We start from the raw sequence: 7032 nt of genomic DNA, 5'->3' as shown, positions 1-7032 counted from the left end.
GGGACTCCGGTCGGAGGAGGGTGGGAAACAGATGACGGCCCGGGGAGGCGTGGGGAGCTCCTGGCCCGCCCACCGCTCAGTTTCTCAGGGAACTGAGACCCCTCTTCACCCTCCTGAGTTGGGGGGGTGGGGGGGGTGACAAAAATTGAGAGGGTGGGGCTGCAGCTGTCACATTCCTCCCGCTCAACTCCTGCCGCAGAACCAAAACCTCTTCTTGAACACTGTTCCCCCTTCCCATCCAACCCCGCCCTGGCTCCCTAGTCACCCTCTCAGAAATCCCAATACAGGGGAGTCCAGCAAAACCTTTTCTGATTGTGTCTTCTGGTCACTGGTTTCTAGTCCATATGGTTTCTCTTCAATCAACAATTTCTAAGAACCTACTATGTGCTAAGCCCCATGTTGGAGGGTATCTTCCCTAGGCAAAACCACAGAGATAAAAGAGGGTCCCTGCCCTCAAAGACAGTGAGGCATTTACATATATGTATATCCGTAGATATATTTGCAATGCAGACTGATAGTGCTATATTAAAAAACTACAAAGCACAGCAAAGGACAATACTTGTGAGGCCTCCCAGACTTTAACATATGGGTTTTTTTTTAATGTTTATTTATTTTTGAGAGAGAAAGAAAGAGACAGAGCGTGAGCAGGGGAGAAGCAGAGAGAGAGGAAGACACAGAATCCCAAGCAGGCTCCGGGCTCTGAGCTGTCAGCACAAAGCCCGACCTGGGGCCGGAACTCACAGACCACAAGACCATGACTTGAGCTGAAGTCCCACGCTTAACTGACTGAGCCACCCAGGTATCCATTAACAAATGGTTTTGTTCAATACTATATCTTTCTCCTGTTTATATGTTTTTGTTGCATATTTCTTTTTCCCCCTTCTTTTTCAAAATATGTATTTCTCATGACTGTATAGGTAAATACATGTTTGGTGTAGGGATCTAGCAAATTCAGGAAAGCTACATAAAAGGATATAAATCACTCATAACCCCAACATTGGAAGCTAAGGGGAGTCAAGATTATCTTAAAAACATGGACTTTGGGGTTGCCTGGGTGGCTCAGTCAGGTAAATGTCTGTCGCTTGATTTCAGCTCAGATCATGATCTCACTATTCATGAGCTTGTCTTCATGCTGAGTGTGGAACCTGCTTGGGATTCTGTCTCTCCCTCTCTCTCTGCCCCTCCCTTGTTCATGCTCCTTCCCTTCCTCTCTCTCAAAATAAATAAATAAACATTTAAAAAAAAAAACACATGGACTTTGGCTTTAGACACATCTGGATTGAGTTAGCCACTTACTAGTTATATGACTATCTGTGGATTTAACCTCCCCAAGCCTCAGTTTCTTCATCTATAAAATGGGGAGGGGGAGCCTGAGTGGCTCAGTTGGTTAAGAGTCAGACGCTTGATCTCAGCTCAGGTCTTGATCTCAGGGTCACGGGTTCAAGCCCCACACTGGGCATAGAGCCTGCTTTTAAAAAATATGGGGAGAATAGTTCCTATCACCTAAGGGTTAGGTAAAATAACACAGGTAAACTGTTTGGCACAGGGCCTCACATATAAAAGTACTCAAAAGGTTTATCATTATTATTACCTCTGTTAACATTTTGATATATTTCCCTCCTGCATATACTGCTTTATACAATTGGACAATTTAGTATCCGATTTTTTTCACATAGCATTACACCATTAATATTTTCTCATATTACTATTTTTTTCAAAAACATGATTTTAATGCGTGTATATTGATTCAGAGTATGTAATCATTTAATTGTTTGAGCATTTCCCCTTTTTAGGGTATTTTAGCAGTTTCCAGTTTTTCACTACTAAAAAAAACAAAACCCTGTCTTTCCCCGCACCTTCCCCCCCAAACCCTGTCTTGAACATAATTGTACCACTGCCTACATTTCCTCTTTCTCTTAAATCTCTTTGGTTTTGTGACCAGTCTTCCCATCAGACTGGAAGGTCATTGAGGGCACAGCCTATGTGTCCACCATCAGACCGGCAGTTTCCCTAGAGACAGACTGTATCTTCTCCCACTCAGAGAAGGCTCTAGGCTGGTGAACCACCTCTGTTTGGCCTGCCCAGCACAACTTCCCCTGCCTCTGAGAACAGACTCTCCTGCTTCCTGAGGATCTGGTGAGACAATCACAGGGCATACAGACTGTAGAGATAAGGATGAGTGGGTGACCCAAACTAGGCCATCAGTCTCTCCCTGGAGAATCTGAATTGGTGGTAGACTGACAAAAGGAAAAAAAAGCTATTGCTTTATCAGGACTTGGCAACATCCCTAAGAAACAATCCATGAGTTGCTGCTACTGGGAACTTCAGACACACCCTGATTCCCACTCTGCCTAGACAGTTGCCCTGCTCCTTCTTCAGCTCTGTGACCCACCCGATATCCTTCTATTTCCTTCTTTTTTTATTTCATTAGCCAGAGTACGCTTTGGCCGTGGGCACCAAAGGGCCCTAACTGATCCAAACATTGGCACCAGAAAGAGGGCTTCGGGCAAAACGCTCTGAGATTCCTGTTTATGTTCCATGGTACACAGAGGAGAAATAGCTAATAAAATTGTCAGCCATGAACACCAGAGATCATGTGCCCTCTGAGGGACAAGTTCTGGGAGCCAAGTGGCTTTGGTCAAAACAGATTTAAAGGGAATGAAGAAAGGGTGCCTGGCTGGCTCAGTCAGTAGAGAATGTGACGCTTGGTTGAGGGGTTGTGAGTTCAAGTCCTATGTTGGGGCATAGCACCTACTAAAAATAAATAAATAAAATAAGGAGAATGAAGAAATTAGGAAATTCAGTGGGGGGCACTGAATAATATCAAGCAAGACAAGCTCAAATATCTAGATTATTGACTCAATAAATAAAATGAGGGGTACCTGACTGGAACATAAGACTTTTGGTCTCAGGGTTGTGAGTTAAAGCCCCATGTTGGATGTAGAGATTACTTAAAAATACAATCTTTAAAAAAAAATAAAATAAGGGGCACTTGGGTGGCTCAGTCGGTTGAGCGTCGGACTCAGCTCAGGTCATGATCTCACAGTCCGTGAGTTCGAGCCCCGCGTCGGGCTCTGTGCTGACAGCTCGGAGCCTGGAGCCTGCTTCCGATTCTGTGTCCCCCTCTCTCTCTGCCCCTCCCCTGCTCATGCTCTGTTTCTCTCTGTCTCAAAAATAAATAAAAACATTAAAAAAAATTTTTTTAAGTTAAGGGGCACCTGGGTGGCTCAGTCAGTTAAGCATCCAACTCTTGACTTAAGTTCAGGTCATGATCTTATGGTTCATGAGATCAAACCCCTAGTCCAGCTCTACACTGACAATGCAGAGCCTGCTTGGGATTCTCTCTCTCTCTCTCTCTCTCTCTCTCTGCTCCTCCCCCACTCAGGCACGAGCATGCTCTCTCTCAAAATAAATAAATAAAGATTTAAAAAACCTAAGTCAAGACCTTTATGTGCTATGGCTCTGAGAATTTGTTGAGACCTGTTGCTATAAGGCATAGGGCCATTAAGATAAGATTCAGGGGCTGTGAGAGTACAGAACTGCAAGGCCTGAAATCCATCCTATGTTCTAAATGGTTACGCCAGACCACCTCAGGAACAGGTCAAATCCTCACCTTGGCTCCCTGACCCTTGAGCTAAAGACAAATGTACCAGGAAGAGCTACATGAAAGCCTGTGGCATTCTCTCTTACTCTCCGAATAATAAATCAAAAAGTGCACTATGTCCCCAGGGGAGCTGTAGAAATGAGTCACTACCAGTCACTCAAAAGATGCAGGCAGACAAATGTCCGTCTCTAGTGGACACTTGTCACATTGTTTTGGTTTGGGCTGGCCAGCACCCTGACCTCCTTCCTATGTGAGGGTGAAACTCTGCTGTATGAGGCCCGGGGGGGACAGTCGGGCCTCTTCCCTCACTGTGGAAGCCCCACCCTCCGCCTGCTCCAGAGAGAGCTCTGATGGGGTGCTGGCCAGGTGGGAGTGGACTACTGTGGCATGACAACCCCACTCAGGACAGCCCTGGGGACAGTGAGGAAAGGAAATCTCCCCAGAAGGTAGAACTTCTAGTGCTGTAATTATCTACCCCCAAAAGATCCACATCCTAATGCCCAGAACCTGTAAAAATTACTTTATTGAGAAGAAGGTTCCTTGCAGCTATAATTAAAGATTTGAGGTAAGAAGATCCTGCCAGATTATCTAGGCGGGTCCTAAATCCAATGACAAGTATCCTTCTAAGACACACAGAGGAGAATCCAGGCAAAAAGGAAAAGGTGACATAACCATGGAGGTCGAGACTAGAATGATGGGGTTTCAGCCAAGGAAGCTGGTAACCACCGGAAGCAAGAAGGGGCATGGAACCGATTCTCCCCTAAAGCCTCCGTAGAAAGCACAGCCCTGCTGATACCTTGATTTCGACTTTTGGCCTTCAGAATTGTAGGGGAACCAATTTCTGTTGTTTCAATCAGCCAAGTGGGTGGTAATTTGTTATGGCTATCTCTCCTGTAAGGAGAGACAGTCTGAGAGGTACGTCAGTCTGTGGGCAGCAGCTAATGTACAAGCCAGATGGTCATCGTCTCCAACAGAGTAAGGTTGGAGGGTTAAGCGTTTCAGGAAAGGGGTAGGGTACATGGAATCCTCAAAATAGGGACAAAAGCCAGAGAGTGTTTGAGTCCTGTAAGAATGTTCTCCAAGGGTTTGCTACTGCAGAGGCTTTTAACATCAGCTGGACAGGACACCCCACTCCTGTAAATGCTAGCCAGCCTCCTTCCCCACCCGCTCCTACCCTGCACTGGCTCAGAGACTCATAACAAGGGGTCCATGGTGGGACAGAGGGAGACTGAATGGATTTCCCACTAAGGTGGACCCAGCCAGTCATTACTGGCTCCCAATAGTATCAACAGACTTCAAGCCCCTGTAGGACACTGAAAACTCTCAAAACTCAGTAATAAGAAAAACAAAAAACCATTAAAGATTGGTGGGCAAAAGATACAAACACTTGATCAAAGAAGATATATGGATGGCAATTGAACACATGAAAAAATGCTCAACGTCATCAGTCGGTAGGGAAACGCAAATGACATACTGCTCTTACATCTATTAGAAAGGCTAAATTAAAAACCAAAAACAAAGAAACAAACAACGAAAAAAGAAAGAAAGAAAGAAAGAAAGAAAGAAAGAAAGAAAGAAAGAAAGAAAGAAAAAAACCCTAAAAAACCGGCAGTGCCGAGCCCTGATGAGGATGTAGAAAGCATTTGGAACGTTTGTACATTGCTGGTGGGAACGCACATTAGTTCAGCCCTTTTGGAAAACAGTCCAACATCTTTTAGAAATCGAAACAAACATTTGCCACAAGACTCAGCCATCTCACTCCTGATTATTTGTCCCAGAGAAATGAAAACTTGCACACATGCAAAAACCTGTACACAAATATGTATAAAAGCTTTTTTAAACATTTTTTAATGTTTTTTTTTTTTTTGAGAGACAGAGCATGAGTGGGGGAGGGGCAGACAGAGAGGGAGACACAGAATCCGAAGCAGGCTCCGGGCTCTGAGCCGTCAGCACGGAGCCCGACGCGGAGCTCGAACTCATGACCCGAGCTGAAGTCGGACGCTTAACCGACCCAGCCACCCAGGTGCTCCTGTATAAGAGCTTCATTAATAATTGCCCCAAATTTTTCAGAAATAACCCAAATGTCCTTCAGCCGGGAATGGATAAACACACTGTGGTTCCATTCCACACAACAGAAGCAGAAACGGTAGAAACAAACTACAGAAACCGGCCACAACGTGCACACATCCCAAATGTGTTATGCTAAGAAGCCAGGCCAAAGATAAAAACAAAAATAAAACACAACTTTTGAAAAGTACATAGTGTGGGGGCACCTGGGTGGCTCAGTCAGCTCAGCATCCAACTTCTGCTCGGGTCATGATCTCACCATTCGTGAGTTCCGCATCAGAGAGTCTCTCTCTCCCCCCTCTCTCTCCCTCCCTGCCCTCTTTCACTCATGCCCTCTCTCTCTCAATGCCCCAAATCCAGATTTAGAACAATTCCAACATTCCAGAAGGCTTCCTCTTGCCGCCTCCCAGCCAATTTGCCCACCCAGGGGTAAACCTGCAGATTTTTATCACCATAGGTTAGTTTTGCCTTTTCTTGAACTGCATGTAAACGTAACCACGCAGTCTGTATGTTTTCTGTCTGTGGCTTTCCTCACTCAACGTTATGCCTCTGAAGTTAATCCATGTGATTGCATGTGGGGTTCCTTTTTGAAGGGGAAAAACGCAATGCACAACACTCTTTAGATTGGGCAAGTGGTGGCTAAACCTTATGGGGATTTGGTAAAAAAAAAAAAAAAATCTAATTTTTGCTTATATTTTGGAAGCAGAAACATTGGCCAAAGTTCTCTTTGCTATACTCTTCATCTGTAATGGAAAAAACTCAATTCTTTCTCCTCTGGGAAGTTGGCTGTGACCAGCCGGAGATAGGACTGATGCACTTTTCACAGCTCCGGTCACAGATGGAAAGAGCTCCTCCGGTTCCTTCCCCAGCCTCCTGGCCTTGACTGGTGAAAAGCAAAGTGCAATTACCCTCCCTGTGGCTCTGCTCACAGGGGTACTGGGGGGGAGGGGAGTGGGAAGCGAAGGAGGGGCCAGAATGACCTCATAGGGGAAAGTGGTTTTAAACACTGAGTTCCATAAAAATAAGACTAGTGTTTCTTTAATCAGTGATACTTTTGTGTCAGGTTTCTCCCCTTGTGAGGGTCTCCTAGCTCGTTCCTCCAGCTACTCCCCTCTATTCCACCCTCTAGGGCTGTAAGGCGGAGGGGTGGGGGTATTACGAGGGCAGAACACCTACTAGATGCTAGGCACTCCCACCTGCATTGTCTTACTCAATCCTGACCTTACAAAGGAGCCATCATCTTCCTCCGTACGCGAGGAAACAGGCTCAGATGGCTTACAGATTTAAATTACCCTGGCTAGGGAGGGCCGAGTTTGGAAGCCAAGTCAATATGGATCCAAGCTGTGCTCTGGGGAACCGGA

This window comes from Lynx canadensis, chromosome B2 (assembly GCF_007474595.2).
Source record: "Lynx canadensis isolate LIC74 chromosome B2, mLynCan4.pri.v2, whole genome shotgun sequence".
In the NCBI taxonomy this organism is placed as follows: domain Eukaryota; kingdom Metazoa; phylum Chordata; class Mammalia; order Carnivora; family Felidae; genus Lynx; species Lynx canadensis.
Note: the sequence above shows the minus strand (reverse complement) of the source record.